The sequence below is a fragment of the Macrotis lagotis genome, chromosome 3 (assembly GCF_037893015.1).
Source record: "Macrotis lagotis isolate mMagLag1 chromosome 3, bilby.v1.9.chrom.fasta, whole genome shotgun sequence".
NCBI classification, from domain to species: Eukaryota; Metazoa; Chordata; class Mammalia; order Peramelemorphia; family Peramelidae; genus Macrotis; species Macrotis lagotis.
The window spans coordinates 110,045,746-110,068,692 of record NC_133660.1 but is presented as its reverse complement, the minus strand read 5'-3'; positions in this window follow the sequence as shown (position 1 = coordinate 110,068,692).

Below are 22,947 nucleotides of genomic sequence, written 5' to 3'. Positions count from 1 at the left end.
CATCTATAGAACTACCTTTGTCTTTATTTGAGCTCTTTCTTAGAATTTATATAGTATGCATATCCATTTGTTCCCAGAAACTGCCTGGTACAGCAGAAAAATAAATGACCACATGTCAGAAAAACATAATTTTCATTCCCGTCTCTCACCTTTTTAGGCATGTGGGTCTAGGTAAATTACTTCATGGTACCCCAGATTCCTACACTATAAAATTTCTGCTACCCATATCACAAGGTGTTTTTGCAAACATTTATATGCCTAAGAAATTACTACATATACAAGAATAAATTAAATGAATGAAACTATATTAAGGAATCACTATATGTCAAACACTGAGTTGTAGATGAACTGTTATATTTGTTCAAGTTTAGTTGAATATTTATGCTAAAGAAAAGGCTCTACTTTCCTGGAGACTTTCATGGTGACCGATTATGTTGGATGAGCATATAATATTGGAAAGAAATCCTATATTCCCTTGAAGTTTATAAACTGGGACTAAATATAGGCTACCCAACTATTCTTACCCTAGAATTTGATTACATAGCATTTAGACACTCAACAAGAGAAAATAACTAAAAACACAGTGGTAGATTTTTTAGTTTCTATCCTTTTTGAAAATATGGCTTAGCAGCAGAGTATTTAGAGATCCAAGGGAAGTACCTTAAAAATACTGCCCAGAGATTTTTAATCTTGTGTCTATAGACCTTCAAGTGTCCATGATCTTGGATATGCACACACACACATGCATACATACATATGTGTGTGTTAACTTTTTTATTGAAATTTAGCATTTTCATTCATTATCAAACATTATCATGAGGAGCAATCCATAAGTTTCATCAAACTTCCAAAGGGATACATTACATACACCCACAAAAAATTAAGAATCTCTGTTCATCTAAAACCTTTTTAAGTACCAAGAAAATTTCTAAAGAGAAGATTTTTTTAAAGTTGGTAATATGTGCACCAGTATCAGAATGGCCAATAATGATGTTTTTCACTTCACATGGAAATTTTGTTATTTTAAGAAACAATATGATTTTTTCCAACATTCTCTACTATTTCCAATGTGAACCAGTAGCATCATGCAGGTATCTGCCAATTAATTAACAAATATTTCTTAAGTTCCTCTTATTTTTCATATATTGTTCTAGGATCTGGTGGTGAGAAAATAAAAAAAATTAAAATAACTACTGCCCTCAAGGAACTTATATTTTTCCATCTATATTGAATGAACCCAGTTTATTATTTATTTGAATGCATTTTCTTCTTTGCTAGCCAGCAATTTGGGCTTGATTCTATTCATAGACAAGTTATTAAAAGGATATTTTTGGCTCATATTAAAATTGAAACTCAGGATTAAAAAGTATTGAATCTCCAAGATGAAAAATTCCAAGAGGTCCTGCATGAAACTCCCAAACTTTTTTTGAAGGCATTATAGAAATCTTAGCCATCATTAGAACAATGAGGAAGAAAGAACATTTTGTTAATAACAAAATCATAGTCATTTTACTCTATTCCCTATGATTATGAACCATGATGAACTGTTATATATGGAAAGTATATGAATTATAATACTTGTATTAAACTTCTGTTTCTAACTGCTTTTGGTTACCAAAACAATGAGAAAGAAAAAAAGACAAATTGGGACAGATGTCCAAATAGTGCCTTATTTCTGTATGTAGAATGTGCACATAGGATTTAAAACAGGATATACAATTTCCTTGCAGGAAAGAATCCTAGGTGGAGTGAGGCAAAGACCAAATTAATTTGAGAAGTGCCTGCTATACAAGGGCCGATGGAATTCAGAATTTCAGGGTCAGGATAATCTGTATTTGTGAACAAAGACAGCATTCATAGGCTGGGGAAATGCTCAGAAACACACAATAAAGCTATGGGCAACATTACAAAACAACTCAAGACTCCCATGTTTCAGAATATTTTCTCTCTGAGAATCAGAGTTTGAATATGAGGAGGCTGCAAGCTGGTGGAGTGGGAAGTGTCTTTTGGAATAAGGAGAAACATGTGTTTAACTCCTACTGGTGAATTATTAATAGTTGTGTAAGCTTGGATAAGTTTCCATTTTGGTATCTCTAAGCTTTACTCTCTGTCTACTCATCTGATTAAATGAGCTACCTACCTAGAGATAAAAGTATATAAAGTCCTTCGGAAGCCTAAAAGTGTTATAGAGATGTTGGGTCTGAAGAAGAGAAGATTTTAGGGAGGATGTGGTAGCCCAAGGATTTGAATGACCATTTTGTGGAAGAGGATTGGTTTTCTTATCTGGTCTTGCACCCGGAACTATGAATCAGGAGTAGAAGTAAACAAAAGGAAAATTTAGACTTGATGAAAGGAAAATCTTCCTAAAAATAAATTAACCAAAAGTTGATTGAACTGGATCAGATGACCATAGATGTTTTCCAGTGTGGAACTGGTAAATGTTTATCAAACAACCTTCTGGAGAGAAAAAGAGTGCCCATTATATACTTGTTGTTTGTTTGATTTGTTTTTGGAGACAGTAGGTCCTTCTGGGGCAAGTAGGTACCACAGAAAATAGGGCACCTAGAGTCTGGAGAATCTGACTTCAAATCTAACCTCACACAGACATACTTGCTGTTCCAGCCTGGACTAGTCACTGAACCCTGCTTGCCTCAGTTTCCTCATCTGTAAAATGAATTGGAGACAAGAATGGCAAACTATTCTAGTATCTTTGCTAAGAAAATCTCAGAAATGGGATAATGAAAAGTCAGACAAGACTGAAGCTACACAATAATAATATAACTTAAACCATTACATATTACCTTTTCTGCATACTACATTCTAAATAAACTTACCTACTTATTCCTCCTCCAAGATATTTTGTTTCCTTTACACAAACCAAAGAAGGCTTTGCATAACCCAATGTCTTTGTTTACAATTATCTCCCCCACAACAATTAATTTTTTAGAAACTGAGTTAAATTTTTTCTAAATTCAGATTAAGGATCACACTATATACTAGGCATTTTCTGATTGCCAACTAGCTGTTAGTCCCGTTCACTTCTGCCAAATTACTTTGTATTTATAAATATAAGTAGCTGTTTCACCTCAGTAAAATGTAATATCCTTGAGAGTGTATGCTTTCTTTGTCTTTGTATCTCCAGTAAAATGCACAAAACACAGTAATTGTTTAATAATTCTTGTTAAATGAATAAATTAACTGACCTCTAAGGGACCCTCCAATTCTGAAATTTTGAATTCACATGATTGTAGAATAGAGTGAATTTAATTTCTCTCAAGAAATTTTCTTTTTTTATTGGCTATCTGGTTTCCAAATAGAATTCTATTTTTCTGAACTTAGAGTTATATAAATGTGAATAGTATCTCTTTCTTTTGCACTAAGGGATTCTACACAAGTGTGTATGCATATGTGTATGGATACGTGTGTGTGTGTTTGTGTTTTTCAGGAGGAGGGGGAATAAGTCAGAGCAAAGGATTAGTTTGTCTATTCTGCCAATTTGTCAGTATATCAACATGCTCAGAGTATCATTCTTATTTCTCATGACTATTTATGAAAAATACAAAAATGAAGGACAACAAACAAACATTGATTATCTGGGCATTAACATACCCTCTTGCTAAATGTAAAGTAGCCAAGGTTTCTGGAAGCAATATTTCATCACCAAAGCCTGCTTTTCATTGTGGTCTAAGCTTGCTCTTTGCCTCATTTTCTTTGAGGTTTTACAGTCCATCTATGTTTGGCTAAAGAAACAATTTCAAACTGATGTCATGGGTCTTTCCTATTTCTGGCTAGATTATGCCCATCATCAGTAAAAAGAGAGCCAGGTTGAAAAATCTGGAAAATTACAAACTTGGCTTCCTTACACTGACTACAGAGGAAATAACAATAATAACAAAGCATATACATATGACATTTAAAGACGTTTCAATCAAATAAACCCCCCCAAAATTAATAGTTATCTACAACAGAGATCTAAATACATCAAAAATAGAACCATAAAAGGTCAAGCTGCTTCCTCAACATTTTTTCAGAATTCAAGCCCATAGAATTCAACCAGCATTTATTAAACTCCCACCCAAAGAAGGATTTATTAAGTACTTCTGTGATTTTCTATATATCAGAGTCTTTTTACTTTTCAAAGTAAAAATCAGGTGTCATCAAGTCAATGAAAATCTTTTCAAAGAGTGATAGCTCTAATTCTATTTTTCCAAAATATTTAAGGAACAAGGAATGACAGGTATACCAAAAGACAAATCTAAAGTATATACAAATATTCTCTGACTAGCATTTTCTATGCATAATATTGTCCTTCTTGATGCTGAACAAAATATAAGAAAAAAGGGAAAAAAGGCTTCCAGAAAGAATAATTTGCAGTCTAAGGTCATAAAACTCATGCGTAATAAGACTGCTCACTAATCCAAGTGAAGCAAAATCATATTTTTAAAAGTTATTCCATTGTCTGATATTGTATGTGCACAATGCATCCTTACTGGCTCTCTTCTTGAACCCAAATGAAAAGTACAGCAAGGTCAGGGGAGATTTCTTTCTTCTTACCTCTCATTCTCTATCATCAAGAGCACATTGCAATAGAATCATCTGGCATTATTCAGTAGAGTTGAAGACCCTAGATATGAAATCTAATTGGTGAATGGAAGTTTCCAATGTTGAAGCCCTGTTAGACTAGGGTATGGATACCGCTTCTTTCCAAAAGTACATTTGCAATGCTCTAGGCCAGATTTCATCTGAGTCCAAAGCTTGGTGGAAATATTTGCCCAGCAGAGATCCTATGCCACAGGATCAACACAAAATCATCATGAGAAAACACATTGGAGTGGCCCCACAGCAGTAACACATATTTTACTTTTGTCATAAGGATTTGCTCTTTTGTGGACCATCTGTGACCTGGTGACTTCCATCTTCACTTCTCATAAACACTATATTTGTGAAAGAATATACCTCAGTTAATGAGGGACATATTTTATTATTTTTCCTTAGTGTCAATTCAGTAAATTCCTGAACTTAGAATTCATTGTATTCTCTGCAAGAGGAGCATCAGAAAATACAGAGTGAACTCCTTCCTCAAAGGTTGCTCTTTCGATTTAAAGACATAAAGACAGGAATGTAATTAAATCTTTAGCCAGTCAATCACAGGAAGTTCTTAGCTGCTCTCATCCAATATTAAATGCATTAGGAAATAACTATCAATTTAATAAATCACTAACAATGACCAATACTCTATTGTATTATTAAATTGTTTAGAAAATTCCTCTGGACTTTGCAATGGTCAGGGAAAACTTTGACCTACATCTTTATACTTTCTTTATATAAATAATTCATTGATTTGAATCAAAAAGGCTCATTTATTCAAAGACATTATTTTAAAAATACCTCATGTCTTTTAATGACAAGAACAATGTCAATTATCGTACATTTTAAATGTATATTTGACACAGTTCAATGGACCTTCCTAAATAGGTAAATTTAATCATATTCAACAGATACTTATTGAATCTGTTAGGTCAAGACTATAAATGAAGGTAAGTGAAGACACTGAGAAAGGGAAGAGAAAAAGCATTTATTACAAAACCTTCTATGTACCCCATATACTTCTCAAAACAAGTCTTTGAAGTGGCTGCTATAATCATCCCCATTTTACAATTGAGTAAACTGAGGGAAACAGAGACTAAGTGGCTTGTGCAGGATCAGTGAGACTGAATTTAAATCATATCTGCCCATTGTGGTTCATTCCAAAGTATAATCCAGAATAAAAGGATTTCTTTGGGCTATGATACATAGACAGGCAGAGAAATCACTATTCAAAAGTTGGTCCATATCACTTACAAAAGTAAAAAAGGCTTATTATATATAAAATAAATGAGTGATTCAAAAATATTTAACACTGAAATGTGGGTGCAGTGACAATAGGGATGTATTCTCAGTTTTTTTTTATTTACATAGAGTTTCTCCATGTCACAATTAAACTATTTAAATATTGCTTGAGATTTCTCTTTATTGACTTTTTCTATGAGTGATTTTGTTTTGGAGTGTAATAATTTTGTATATACTCAATAGAAGTCTAAATTTTGAGTTTAGAAAAAATTTAGGAGGAACAATATAAGTTTACTAATAATTTGTAAACTTTTTGAGGCAATGTTCCAGAAAAGAATGTGCTTTTGCCCTTTGTATCTTTGTCTACATAAGGACTATGTTGTCTGGGCCATGTGGTTTTTCTCCGAAGAAGTGATGGGGTTGAATTCCGGGTGTGGGAGGTACAGGGTTTCACCGTGTGATGCAAGACCAGCCTAGGAAAATGGGGCAGTCACAATGTTGGAGGTAAGTCCGATGTTGACCAGAGGTTAACGTGCTTAAGCTTTTGCTGCTCTCTCTGTCATCTCTCCCATAATTTCAGCAGTGAAGGTTCTGTTTTCTTTCTTAGTAATTATCTCTGACATGCATCTGGCAACTTAATCCATGAGAACCTTCCTGTGGTACTTCAGGTCAGTTTCACCTTGCTGTAGGTAGGTAGGTAGACAGAGGCATCTTTGAGCTGTGGTTTTAAAAGTGTGTTAAGACGGTGGTCCTGATTCCCATGGGTCTTGATTTGCAGGGTTTGTTTTCACTGTGACTAAAATACTATTGACTAACTTTAGTGTTGATAAGAGAGATGATCTAGATGAAACAAGTCTTCGTGCTGCTTGTGTGGTCACCTCCATCAGATTCATAAGGGTATATAGGTTAACAATTGAAATAGGTTTATTCCTATTCATCATTCTGCAGTGATCCATATGCCACTTTTGCCTTTTATTGGGGAATTTTCTTTTAGGTTCTAAAATAAGCAAAGATATTCTTTAAGATTATTCTGTTGCAGAGGAACATATATACAAAAAATGCATTTGTGATAAAATCATATATATATTATATATATTGTACACACACACACACACACACACACACACACACACACACATATATATATATATATATATATATATATATACTTTAAATTGAATTACATTTCCTTATTGAATTCTGTTTTTTTTTCAGAGATATGTGATGATGGGAAAAAGTTAGTTTCAAGAAATCACACTGGGACACTTAAACAACAACTACAAACCTAAGAAAATAATAGCAAATAATATTCATTAACTTCAATAGTATTTTGAAAACACAAACCTGAAACTATCATGTGTTCGCATTTGAAATAGGAAGCCCCATTTTCCTAAAGAAATACTTCAGGATTTCAGGTCAGGGACCAGAGGAGGGTGCAAGGCAGCAAAAATTCATTCCATAGTACAAAAATGTTTCCTTATAACTATTTTTCCTCTTTCTCATTTTTTTAAACATTGGCTTCTTTCCAGAAACCTTTAATTAAGTTGTACTGGAAATGAAATCCAATTCAAGGACATCTTTGCTTTCCCTCTTCCTTTTGCTTCCTACAAACCTCCCTTTTCTGTGTCAAGGGATTCCATCATACTGAGATCTTGGGCAAGAAGAAAATAATCAAGAAACAATGACACAGAGAAATTTCATTTTAACTTGGAAAATATCCTGAAAATAAAGAACTCGAACAACAAAGTACTAGTTACATGGCAAGTGCTGAAGTAATAATACTTGGTGAATTCCTATCCAGAAAATGAAAATTCTCTAAATCCAAGGAAAACTCATTACACCAAATTTTATTCTTGTAATTTTCAGAACTTTTTTTCAGGTTTTTCTCATTTACTTTGAAACTACTGTGAGGAGTGAATTGGGTATCTACATCCACCGTACAAATGCCATTTCAAAGGGCAATTTTTAACTTACTGGAGGGCAAATTCCTCCTGCATATTTTTAAGCAAATGGGAGCTGCACAAGAAATAATCATTTGTTACAAATCACCTCATTGAAATTCTATTTTTTTTTTTTGGAAATACATCCTGGGAAGGCATTGTATGCACTTGAAAATAGAAAACTATCAAAAGAATTCTGATGTTTCAACTTGCACCCAACAAATCGGCAAAGATGACAAATGATGGGTAGAGTCCAGTACTGGAGTGAATATGCATACAATGGGAAAAAATGTGCCATTGATGGATTTGTAAATTGGCTCAGCCCTTTTGGTGAATTTGAATTTGAAATTATGCTAAAACAGTCAAAGAGATGACTATAACCTCTAAAAATAGAAATAAAGGTCACATAAAATCTTTATAATAAGGAATTTTGAAGTAGCAAAGAATTGGAAACAAAGTAGATATTCATTGGGGGTGGATAAGCACATTGTAGTACACAATATAATGAAATATTCTTGTGAAAAAAATAGGATTTACAAAGGAAACATTGGAAGACTTATATGAAGTAAGGCAAAGTGAAGTAAATATTTCCAGAATGACAATAAATGCAATTACAATTTATTTTTATTACTTTTAATTTTTAATTTTAGTTTTTTTTAGTTTTTACAAGGCAATGGGGTTAAGTGGCTTGCCCAAGGCCACACAGCTAGGTAATTAAGTGTCTGAGGCCAGATTTGAACTCAGGTACTCCTGACTCCAGAGCTGGTGCTCTATCCACTGTGCCACCTAGCTGCCCCAATTACAACAATTTAAATAGAAAGAACCATCCTCAAATAAGAATCAAAAATACTTGTTGCACATTACAAAGAAAAGTTTCATCGGAAAGAATAGATATGAGAAGGGGGGAACAATGGAAATATTTGGATCTAGCACCAATTTTCTCTCAGTTTTATATCTGTTGGTATGAAACTATAATATTCCAACAAATGTATATAATTTCTTTTTGGACCCAATTTAATACAATGAGATATGGATTCTTTTGAGACACTGTAATAATGTAGCTCCCAGACCACAAAGTATATTGTTCTCTACATGGAGCAAAAATTGATCCAGTGGGACATTTTAACATCTATTTTAATACTTCACACAAATATCACAGTGTCCTGAAGGAGTGGGAGCTCTCTAATTAATCTTTTTTATCTGCCCTTCAACTAGAGATTCATATCTTTAGGAAACCTTATGGTCAAGATCTATACATCAGTCTAATTTAAAAAAAATTAGGGCACTGGAGTATAAGGAATGGACACATAAACATGAACCAGAAGGGCTTCATGCCAACCTATGTCTGCTCTAAGCATAATTTCCTACTACAGACTGTCATGGATGATGCCAAACATAAAAAAAGAGAATGCATGGGTTGGCCTAGTTGGATCTGATAAACTCATTTGGCTCAGTGCCACATACTACCATCTGGTTGGTACTGAAATGGACCAGCTTGTATGACAAGTCCTTTAAAGGCACATAAAAACTTTTGGATCAGTAAGAAATTTTTCTGCTCCAAAGATAACTTTTCATTGAGTAGTGACATAACACAAGGCTGTTTTTTGAGTCCTATTCATTTTTATTCAAATTTGGAACTCTTAATTCATTCCTGATGAGAACAGGGTTGGATGTGCTCCTGTCATTTGCAGACTATCTAGCTATAATTATTGGCACCTTGAGTTCTATGAAATGTTGAATAATGTGAGTGAGATTATATTGCTTTGCCACATTAGCAGAATAAGAAATTCTTAGCAGAACTATTTTTTTTAAGGTTTTTACAAGGCAATGGGGTTAAGTGGCTTGTCCAAGGCCACATAACTGGGTAATTATTAAGTGTCTGTGGCTGGATTTGAACCCAGATATTCCTGACTCCAGAGCCAGTGCTCTATCCACTGTGTCACCTAGCCACCCCAGATCTGTGTTTTAATAGGACAAAATAGGCATCTTTATTTATTGTTAGCCAAAAAAGGGAGAAAGAATCTCATCAAATCTGTGGTTCAAAAATTAAAGAATTTCTGTGATGTTAGAGAATACAATACATATCTATAGTTCAGAATTTCTAGAGAATAGCATACTACAAATTCAGTCAATAATGATATATTTAATATTAATATTGGCATATATTTGATGAAGTAAAATATTCATCATATCTTGTATTTTTTTCATTTTAAAAATGGTATGGTACCCAAGAATAAATTTACTGTTTTGTATAGAAGAGTTTAAAAGAGTGGTAAGAGATGGCTGGATCTCCTTCAAAGAGCCAACATTGAATCTTCTATCTTTCAAATAAATTGGGGAGGGGGAATAAATTTCCTGCTAGAGGGTCCAAGGGGTGAAATTAATTGCTTCAATGAAGCTGGAAATGCTTTCTCACCATTTCCATAGTGATACAGTGAGAATTAAGAATAAATAATTAACAGAATTAAGCATGAGCCTAATGGTCATCATCATGCCCAAAACTAATAAAGTTAAAGCAAACTTGACTGTTCTAAAATTATAGAAAACACTTCAATTAGGCTTAGCAATTATTTACCATAAGAACTATACTTCATTCTTGTCATTTTAACTTTTGAAAATGTATACTTAGCTATTAAATCAGGTAAAGATGGCAAAATTAAAAAATATCAAATAACAAGCCAACATTGAGATAAGGAAGAATATAAAGTCTGTAATAATGCAGCGATAATGGGGGCTTTAGGAATTTGGGACCTGAATAATCATGTTGTACGTTCTAAATTCAAATATAGTCAAAAGCATTGTAAGCTTATGAGAAAACTTGATTAGGAGAAACATTCACATATGTAGATACGTAGATAAGAGAGATTAAGAGAGAGAAAAAAGAGAGAGGAAGAGATACATTGAACACATTACTTATGTGAGAGTTTATAGATTAAAGATAACTTAAAGAAAATAATTCTTTTATTATTTACATAATTTTATATGCACATAAATTTGTAATTCTTATCTGAAAAACGAGCAATGATTTTCTTTATATGAGATAATGTGAATATTTTTATTATTTGCAATTCTTATTAAATTCAATATTCATAATATATACTATTATATGGATTTTAATTTTTTCCTAAAATATTTTATTATGACAACCTAGTTGGTTATTCAGAAAGAAAATTATGACGTGAATCATGCTTAACCATTGTATACCTAAATATAATGTTAAGCTTGGTTAATATGCTTAATTTTGATGAGATGCCTTTTTCCTTTTCTGTTCTTTGTTAGAAGCAAGACTAATGATTGGAGGTTGTGGCAAAGATTATATTGGAAACAGGAGGTGACGAAAAAGTGTAAGAGACCAAGTTTTAAAAACTATATGGAAAACTGTATTTCTGTAAAAGGAGGGAAAATTTGTCATTAAAACATCATCAAGGGGTGGCTAGGTAGCACAGTGGATAGAGCACCAGCCCTGGAGTCAGGAGTACCTGAGTTCAAATTTGTCCTCAGACATTTAATAATTACTTAGCTGTGTGGCCTTGGGCAAGCCACTTAACTCCATTTTCATTACAAAAAGAAAAAAACCTAAAAAAAATAAAAAACATCATCAATTCAGACTTGTTTTAATATTAACATATCTATATTAGTAAGTTTTTTGCATATATATGGTACTATTTTATAGCCTTGGATATCCAAAATAAAGTCAGTATTCCCATTTGATGATTAATAACTAAATTTATTTTTAAATTTATCTAATTTTAAAGATTTCATAGCTTACTCCTATTGTATATAAATTTGTCACTTTATCATAGTATATTATATCACATATAATCTCTAACATTTTATCAGATAATTTTATATAATCAATAAACAAACATTTATTAAGTACATTTCCAGGCACTATTATATATTAATAGAGTAAATCAGACTAGAAGGACTAAACCTGTGATTTCATACACATAGGGAAATTATAGGTGAGTTAAATCTCTCTACCCATACAAACCAGCACCTTCTCTAAAATCTATAATCTTATAAACTGCCTAGAGCACTGAGGGTTAAACAGTACATATGCCATGTGAGACTTCTATCCACTATATCCCAAAAAAGTGGTACAGTAGAGTGGAGTGGAGCAGAACGGAGTAGAGTAAGTTTCTTGCTACATCCTTCCTTATGGGTTTACAGATGAACAAAATAATCTGTTCTTAGTCACAGAGTTAGGAAGTATCAGGGGGTTTTTGTGTCTCTTCCTAGAGTTAAAATTAATATTTAAATCAGAAAGAAATGAGATCAAAGAAGGAATTTAAATGGTACCAATGCCTTTGCATAGAATGGAAATCGATAAATGTAAACATAGGTTTTGTCCAAGCTGGAATGAAGATCAATTCACATCAGATATGCTGATTATATGCACCTTCTTCCCAATTAATATGTGAATAAGTGATAGAAGACATTCAGAATGTTGCATTAATGCCTTTGAAATCTTGGGTGGTGCTGTCAATATGGTTGAAAGCTATGACTGAAAAATAAAGAGGAGACAGACAATAAACTGATGGCTAAGTGAAAAGAATTAAAACATGGGATATAGGCTATATAGGACAGTAAAGGAAAGGAAACTTGTAGAGATGGGAGAACAGTAAAAATGAAATTCCTACCATACAATAGAATTACAAATAATCTCGTAGGGAACTATCTCTGTTGACCTCATGTCTTAAGAAATCAATAAAACAAGCACAAATTAAATATTTACTATCAGCCAAGAATTTATACTAGGTATTATGAATATAAAGACAAAAATGAAAAAAGTGCCTATTCTCAAGGAGTTTACCATCTTCCAAGGTAGACAATTAACATACATGTACATATACATGTTTTTCTATATGTATGTAGACATGCATTTACATGTGCTTTCTTAGAGATATATAGACATATAGCTAAGTGATAGATAGAGATAGATATGTTTCACCTGATTCCTATTTTCAAGTTTTCATGGCATAATTTTAAGAACGTTGGTTCTGGAATGGAAAACCTGAAACAATTCCTGCTGTCTCTTACTTGTATAAACTTAGATAAGATATTTAACATGATCAACAAATGGTTATACAACTATCCCAAAGAACTCTAAGTAATTGATTACTGTGAACCCAGAGGGTATTTTCCAATAAAATGCCACATGGCTTTTATTCTTGCTAGTGTCTTGTCCCATACTCCACTCTCATTCCAAAAATATATGATTCAAAATAACAATTATTTATCAAGCATTTTTCTCCACAGATTACCATGGGCTCATGGAATTTGCTGCCAAATAGAGGGAAATGATAAATACACAAATGACTGTGATAATTCTTCTCCAGTCTATACTTCTTATTGATCTTCTCAAATCTATTATGCTGCAGAAAATTCTTTCCCCTGGAAGCTCACTCCACTTCTGGACTATACAAATTGGAAGTCATTCCCAATTCGCACCTCCACACACCTCCCCTGCAATTTCTCCCTATACCTGACTAGTTCTTTCCAGATCCTATTTTTAAAGGAGGTGGCATCTCTCCTCGCCACAGTACTTTCTCTACTATGTACCCAGATTGGGTACCTTCACCCATTCCAAAGTTCCCATCTCAGTTCCGTTCATATATTTTTTGTCATTAGAAAGTAAGTTTCTTGAAGAAAGGACTATCACCCTGTTTGTATTTATATTCCTATCCATAGTGAATATATGTAAGAAAGCCTATAAAGCAGTATATCATAAGTGCTTAGTTACTGACAACTACCCAACAAACTGTAAGATTGGTTTGTGCAAAATGTAATAATAGAGCTAAAGGGGAGTCATTGCAATAGTTTCAAGTAGAGAAAGTGATATTTTACATTTAAGTGGTTGGTATTAAACAAGCAAAGTTTGGAGTACTTTAGTAATTTTGCTCATTTTTCCAACATGCCAGACTGCCTCTATTAAAATACATGTCCATTGCAATAAAAGTCAAGTGGTGACTTAGAAAATTGATTCTCTGTATTGGGCAGTCCATGAAGTAGAAAAAGAAAGAAAGAATAAGTGAATAAGATGGGTAGCCATAGAACAGTCATTATAGGATGTAAAACAGAATTCACTGATTTGTCCAAATTATATACATTTGGTTGAGTTGTCTCAGTTAAAAGTCTTCTATTGAGAATCAATGTAGAACCAACCAACTTAAATAATTTCTTTCAAAGGTTGTTTTTTGTTCCTTCAAATCATCAGTCTATCATTTACAGTGGTGGAGTACAGTAGCTGCTCAGTCTCCAGATGTTTTGATTAGTTAAACTCAGGGGAAACATACTCAATTCACCCTTCTTTTCTGATTCAGTGCAAATGTTGGCAAAGTTGAAGAGAATCATCTGCTTCCAGCTGTAGAAACTAAACACAAAGCACATCAACTCTGTGAATAATTCATGCAATTTTTGTCTTCTTGTGTCAGTTTTTCTAAACTCAATATACATGATACCACATGTTTTTGCAGACCAATGAAAACTCATTTACAATTAAAATTCTGAACTTGGAAATGTGAAAGACAAAGCAAATATTGTCTGTTTTTTCCCCTTAAGATTAGCATCAGGATCTCTAAAATGGCTAAAAATTACAATTGCATTTTTCATTTCCAATTAAAACATGGAGATACAAAAAATACATCATATTAGCCAAAAAGTTTTTGGGTATAAGTACCACATAAAATTTTTGTCACCAGCCAGCCATAAAGGAATCTTTTGATCCATCATTTTTATTATTTTTTATGATATTATATTGTCTCATATGTGGAATGTTCTCCCTCTTAACCTCTACTTTGGAATTTTCCTGGCTTCCTTTAAGACTGACCTTAAACACTACCTTCTGAAGGAAAACTTTTCTAGTTCCCAGTGGTTGCCAATGTCATACTCTGAGTTTATCTTCCATCTATTATGTATGTTCTTATAAAAACTTAGGTACTAATATGCTGATTTCTTCCAGAAGAATAAGAGATTTTGTTGGAGAGACTGTTTTATTGCCTCATTTTGAATTATTACCATTTAGAACAATTGCTGAAATGTAATAGGCACTTAATAAATATATATTGACTGAATAACTATAGTGTTTTTTTAAATGGAAAACTATTTTTCAAAGACTTGTCTTTTCTGTTTCTACTTAGGGATAGAAGTGGACCTGGTCATCTTTCAGAAAGCATACTATAATGCTTGTTTGGATTAAAATATTTATTTTTGGACCAGGTCTAAGAAGACTGACTCTCTTTGAGTTGACTGCAAAAATCAAAATAACAAAATATTTTTGTCTTATTTGTAGATGATTTCAAACAGATACAGGATACAGTATCTTTCTATGATTTTTGTTTAGAAAGGTATTGGAGAGATGGTACAGACTCACACCCACATGAATGCACATACACATACACATACACATACAGAGAAAGAGAGAGAGAGAGTCAGAGAGAGAGGGACAGAGAGAGAGAGACAGAGAGAGAGAGAGAGAGAAAGAGAGAGAGAGGATGCCCTGCAGACATTTTTTTCTGAATACTGGAAAGATATTAAATGTGAGTATTATTTAATTTTGTATTTGAATTCTTGGACTTCAGATTCATAGAACATCCTATTATAACACACTGCCTTATAATATAATGTACTTGAAAAATAGTTTTGTAAAATTTGCTTTATTTTCAAAACCAATATGATATAAGCTACTTTTGGTTGAGTTATTTGAGTGCTAACTTCCTCAAGGCAACAGAGAGACAGGTATGTCATTGTATTAATTTTCTAGTAAGACATTTTATTTAGATGAGTGTGACATTTAGATTATCAATCAGGTGGTACTGATCATGTGTCATTAATTTAGATTTTATCAGTTACTGATGCATGTGCAAGACCTTTCTAAGAGATTTCGGTATACTCACTAGCCATAAGAGTAATCAATATGAAAATGCAATTTTGAGGGCGGCTAGGTGGTGCAGTGGATAAAGCACCGGCCCTGGAGTCAGGAGTACCTGGCTTCAAATCTGGTCTCAGACACTTAATAATTACCTAGCTGTGTGGCCTTGGGCAAGCCACTTAACCCTATTGCCTTGCAAAAAAAACCCTAAAAAAATGCAATTTTGAGTGAGACACTAGCTCACAGTCTACTATGGGGCAACATATTCACACAAAATATAAAAATATTAGCACAAATAAAATACAACACAAACACAGTGATAGTGAGTGGTATGTATCAGTGAGTTAATTAGGAAATATCTATGGAAAGAGGTGACACTTGAACCAACCCTTGAAATAAGTTATAATTCCTAGTAATAGGGGTGTAGATATGGATGTAGGAAACAGAATGTTGTAAATGAGAAAGAATAACCAGGTCAGATTGGTTCAAATGCAGTATATGTGAGGGGTAGTGATGTACAAAAATTTTTGGAAAGGTAGATTGTAGCCAAATAATGAAAAGTTTTAAATTCCAAACAAAGAAACATTTTAACCTATAAACAAATGGGAAAAAAATTGAATTGTCTTAAGTAGAGGAGTAATAGGAAAGAGAACAGCTTTAAATGAGATGTACCAATCTCCATTTTCATGAAGGATGAATTGGAAAGGGAAAAGACTAAATAAAGGAAATCAATTAGAAGCCTATTACAGTATTTCCAAGCAAGAGGTGGAAAGGGAATGAATAAGGGCAATTGTGGAGGAAGTAAAGAAAAGCATTGAATGTGAGGAGGTGGAACCAAATCATTGGATAAGGATGGGGTGAATATGTGGGAAGATTTGAGAAAGAATAATGGGTTGTTAACCTCAGGGACACTTCTGGATCATAAAGAGGATTTAAATTTAATGGATGACATTCACTCCCCACTCAAGTTCAGAGGGGAAAAAACAGAGGAAAAGGATACCTTGAGCCCTTTGGCTCACTAGTCATAGGAACTGTAGCAACTGTAACTTTCAATAGTTTTGAGAGAAGCTAGTTTATTATAAAGTGTTGCTCAAAACCATCTCTCAGATGTGCTGGTTTCCTTTGATTGCCTCACTCCATGATTTTGTGGCTTTGGGGCAGCAGTGGTTTTGGTGTCCATAACATTCCATGTGTTTTCCAGTCACTGGGACCATTCCCATCTCTCTTCTCCCAGAAGTTCAAATAGTAAGGTTAGAATATCCATAAAACATGTAGCTGAAGGACTAAAGCCACAATATGCAGGGAAGCAAGGGTTCAGGATTTTCTACCTACAGATATTTTTGTGCTTTTCAGTAGGAATCAAGACTGCTTGTTCATTAACTCCAAAATATGTTTCCCTTCCTGAGAGATTAAACCATTAAATGGACCAATGTGCCTGAAATAATATGTAGGATTCTGGGTGAGAGAGGAAATGTCACTTGAAAGTCAAAGGGGGCTATAATGGCAACCACAAATTCAGTTTATTTAAAGGAGCTTATGAAGTACTGTTGAGTGCTCTGTGTGTTTGGACTATATGCTTATGAGCTCATGTGAGTCTTTTTAATATTCTGAATTTTCTGTGAAGCAAAATAAAGGTCATCCTTTATCTGATAGCCATATATAATGTTGAAAAACTTTTTAACAATTGTAGAAACCAAAACACAAGTTTATTAAGATATTTCTAAAAGGAGACTTCAGATAGAAACAGAGTCAAAATGAAAAAAAAAACCAAAATAAAACTATTGGTTATATGTATATGTGCATACATATATTTATATACATATTTATAGATCATATGTAAATATATACATACATATCCACTAGTAACTTTAGAATACTTCATTCTCACTAACCCTTTGTGGCATTCAGTTTTCTCTTTTTTTTTTCACTCAGTGATGTTCAACTGATTATAAGCTGACTGTTAAAGCAGAATAGTTTTGCCTCCACTTTTGCAGTATGTAATCATTGAGTTTTGCCATTTTTCATTTCCTCTATTTTTTTCTATCATGGCCTTTCTATTTTCCAACTCTGATTCTTCCTTTCTATTTTTTGATTCTTCCTTTCAAAGAGTCCCATGATGTATTAATATTTTCCACCATCTGTTCTGAAGAGTTCATTCACTTGTATTTTTTATTCTTCTGAAGAAACTCTAATTTCCATCATTTTTTTCCTTTTCTTCTTTTATTGAGCTATTAAAACCACTTAGAATTTTACAGGTTTATTCTTAGATGTTTGGTTGTTATTTTAGTATTATTCCTTTCTTACAGAGATTTCTCATTCTTTTATTTTGTTCTTAAATATTTATTGATTTTATTAAGCTATGATTTTTTTGTGTGTGTGTGTTGTGTAGTGTTTTTGCTTAATCATTTCTTTAGACTCACTACCAGTCTTTCTAGGAAGCTTGCCCTATGAAAATTAGTTTCATTTCCTTTTTTTTTTGCTGAACTTTTACTTATTTTATTTGGCACATTTATTGCTGTTTTGAAAAAAGGGAGAGGCTAAGATGAATCCGGTCTGACAACCATCCTGACAGCAGTCTATTCTTTTGCTGTTGTTCTTGTCAAAAATTTGAATCAAGCATTGATACCATAATTAGCAAATAAACAGATGCCCCAATGTTGTAAAGAATGGTTAACATGTGGGATGATGCCAATATTGACCACTGAAACTTCATACCAAATCTAAGAAGATTGAAACTTAATAAGGAAAAATTCCAAGTATCAACTTTTGGATTCAATCAATTATGTTCAAAAGTAGAAAATGTGGGAATTGTAACTACAAATCGTTCACTTGGAGATCGGGGGGGGGGGTGGATTCCAGCATAGTGGTAAGACACAATATGAACTAAAATATTTATCATCATATTTAAATATTATTCCATACCTCTAGGGAGTTTATAATCTTGTTGAGGTGGGTACTCTCTCTATCAATGCTGATCATAACCCAGTCATTCCTGGAAGCCCTATGTAATCCCTTCTCATGTCCCATGAGTAAACTACCACTGCCCAACCTAACAGGGGAACATTCTTTCATATTTTTGACTTTGAAGAGATGCCAGTAATACTTATAGCACATTAGAATGTGCAAATCATTTTAGATCTCATTTGTTCCTCAAAACAATTCTGTTAGATAAATTACCCTTTGTTAATTTGTTAATTCTATCTTTTTATTCACTACCTATGTATTTTGTTGATAATATCCTTTGTTATACTATTTCTATGTAATTCCTATTTTGCTAGATGTCTCAACCTGATACGTTTCATGAATAATTATAGTTGGATTAAAAAAACACAGAAAAACAAATCCTTGAAACAGATTAAATAAGCAAGTTTAGAATGAAATGCATTAGTGCTCAATATTCAATAGTCTAGTGCTTAATGAACCCAGGAACACAAATTACTGAAGAAGGATCACATTGAACAAAAACAGATGGGAAAATTGGATAGAAAATCAAATTGGTCTAACATCTATCAACATTTTTTGGTCTAGGTCAGATCCTGTGAGAAGTTGCCTCTAATGAGTCAGAATGACAACTTGCCTATAGCTTGTAATCTCAGAGTTAAAACATTTCTTTTACCTCACAAATCTGTCACTGTCTTGCTATCTCTTACTCTCTCTCTCTCTCTTGCTCTGTCAATGTCTTTGTCTTTGTCTCTGAGTTTGTATCACTCTCTTTCAACTCTTGCTTTTCTCTTTTCCTTTCTCTCTATCCCTTCTCTCGTTTTCTGTCTCTCTCCCTTTTCTCTGTCTATCCCCTTATATCTCACTGTATTTCCCTGTCTTTATCCCCAAATCCTTGACTTTGTCTCTTGCATTCTATTTTAAATAATAACCTCCCAATATGAAAATGTGGGATAATTGTTTCTATTGTTACCTTCTTAATAATTGTACATATTTTTCTTTTCTCAGCTTCTTTTTATGGAATACATGAATTATTTATTTTTTTACAATTTGTTTTTGAAGTGCTAGAATGCCTCAAATACATCTTTTTTTGTTAAACCATTTTTTATATTTGTAAAAACCTTGTTTTTAGTTTTATTATTTTGCACTGATTTAGAGCTATTTGTTTTTCATATTATATAATTGCATTCTCTTCTGAGATTTCTTATGATTGTAGAATATTCTCTACTATTTGAATTCCTTCATATGCAAAGATCTTCTTTCTGACTGCTTTAAAACTTTACTATTTGTCCTTGAAATTGTTAAATTTACCTATTATTAAATGTCTTGGAGTTTAAGTGTAGTTTTTTTCTTCCCTTTAAAAAGATGATTCATCTATTCTCTCAACTTAAGCTTTGTTTTCTGTATTGAAAGTTCTGGACAATTCCATTAATGGTATTTCTTAAATTACAGTTTTCATGCTTTTACTTTCTTTATCAGCTTCTCCTGGAACATCTGTGGCTCTTATTCTACTTCTGTGTAGCCTACCTAGTTATCTTCAGTCAGTCACATTGACTTAACCATGTGGTATTCTGATTTCGTGGCATTTTGCTTCCTCTTTTGCCAGATTCCACTTTGGTATTTTGTTGTTGTTGTTGTTCTGGGTCAATTATTCTTTCTTACTCAACTAACATGTTCTGGTGCAAAAGCAATAATGAACTCTTTATTGTCAAATTTATTAGATTGACTTACTATGAGGTCCTTTGGGCTTCTATTCTTGACCTTCTCTTTTCCCTTTTACTATTTCACTTAGTTATTTCTTCAAAACCATTCAATTTTTATCTCTTTATAAATTTCCAGATCTGTATGTTATTCAGTCTTAGTCTCTTCTAAGATATACATATATATCTTAGAAGATATATCTTCTGAGATATAGCCATGCATCCTCAACTGCCCTTTATACATTTCAAAATAGATATAGTACACATATCTCAGATTCAACATGTCCAAAACAAAATTCATTATCTTCCTCTTAGCCAAATCACCTCTCTTCTAAATTCCCTATTACAATTGAGGACATGACCATCTTCCTAATCACGCAATATTTCATCCTCATTGTCATGCTGGACTCCTTACTTTCTTACTGTCACTCAGCCCATATAGCCAATCCATTGTCAAATCTTATTTATTTTTTCACAGGAAATTTCCTTCCTTCAACTCACATAGCCATCCTATTTCTTTAGACCCCCATCACCTATTGTCAGAACTATTTCTTCTAATGTACAATCAGCCTTGTTTCTCCCTACTCTAGTCCTAACTCAACTCAATCGCCATGATGACTTTTCTTATATGAAAATCTAACCATGTCATCCTCTTGCTCAAATGTGCTCAAACGTCTGTCTGTTATCTCCAGGATTAAATAGAAATTCTGTGGGTGGTAGACTGATAGGTGCATAGTAAGTACTCAATAAATTCTTGTAGACTGACTGGATTTAGATATAATTACTCTATATTTTTTGGATTTGAAAAATGAGGAAAAATTCAGCAATCTTCCCTATTATTGGTTCTATAGCCCCTAGACCTATGGTAATAAATCTAATATCATAAACTATATCTGTCCAGTAATCTAAACATGAAAAAGTCATTTTATATCTTCAAATGTTAGAAAATAATGAGAGTATATGTTATTTTCAATTATGTGTAAGGAAATAATTCTGAATTTGTTTTGAGATAAATATTTTTAAAAGTTGATTTTGACTTTGTAAAATAATAATGTTCATAAACATAAATAATACATATTGATAAGAAGAGAAGATACTGTTAGGCAGGAAAATCTTGACATTGAATGTTGATTGCAAAATTCTGTCATACAAAATCTTTAAGAAATTAACAAATTTATTGAATGTGATTGTCTAAAAATAAATTTTTAAAATAAACAAATTACCAGTGCTTACTTTTGAAAAAGTGTTCAAAATCACTAATAACCAGAAGATGACAACATTTTAAAAGTACCTGTCTTGGAGTTTAAGTTTAGTCTTTTTTTTCTTCCCTTAAAAAGGTGATTTATCTATTCTTTCAATTTAAGCTTTGTTTTCTGTATTGAAAGTTCTGGACAGTTCCATTAATGGTATTTCTTATATCTGTCAAACTGGAAAATATAGTAATAAAAATCTATACTTGTTATGATGTGGGAAAATAGGCATCCTATTCATTATTGTCATAACTGGGCAATGATTCTAACATTTTCATAAACAATAATGAATTATAAAAAAGAAAATACAATTATCCTTCTAACCTTTGACTCAAAAGTTTCATTTTAAAATTTATATTCTAAAAAGGTTATTTATAGGAAGGAATTATATGCATAAAATAGTCATGATAATATTATTTATAATAGAAAAAAATGAGAAATGAATTATGTATCCAATGACTGATAAATGGGCTAAGTAAATTGAAGTATATATGAAGGTGATAGAGTGGTGGATTTGACATATGAATAAGTAGTATTTACATGAGAGTTTATGATTTGCAAAGTACCCTGTAGATGTTACAATCATGATCCTTAAAACAGTCCTGTGAGATAGGTTCTATTATTTTTTTTTAGATTTTTCAAGATAGGTTCTATTATTGCTCCAGTTTTACAGATGAGGAAACTGAGTCAGGGAGCAGTTAAATGATATGTCCAGGATAACATAATTAATTACTATTTGAGGCAAGATTCAAACTCATATCTTCCTGTATCTAAATTCCATACTGTATTCATTGTACATGCAAAAACATGAACATTAATAACATTCATCATATACCAATAAATGTATTATGAACCAATAGCATGTATTATATAAACTAATAGCATCTGAGGAGGAAATTATGCACTCAGAAGTGGACCAATGCTCACACTGACTTCACAGATACTGTTTGCTAATTATTTTTAAAGAAGATGAATGAGTATATAATCAGACATCATTCTAAGCACTGGAGTCACAAAGAAAGACAACTTAGTTTTCACTCTCAAGCAGCTCACAGTTAAAGGGGAAGATGATACATATAACTATATTCAAAGAAGAATTGGGAAAAGCTTGTTGCAATTGGTGAGATTTTTAACTAAGACATGAAGGTAGCCAAGGAAGATAGGAGGTAGAGATAAAGAGAAAGTCCCAATGCATGGAACATAGCCAGTAAAAATACTCAAGATCAATAGTAACCTAAGACTAACATATGTATGATATTGTAATTTATTTATTTTATTTTTATTTTTGGGGGAATTTTTGCAAGGCAATGGGGTCAAGTGGCTTGCCCAAGGCCGCACAGCTAGGTCATTATTCAGTGTCTAAGGCCAGATTTGAACTCAGGTACTTCTGACTCCTGGGTTGTTGATCTATCTCC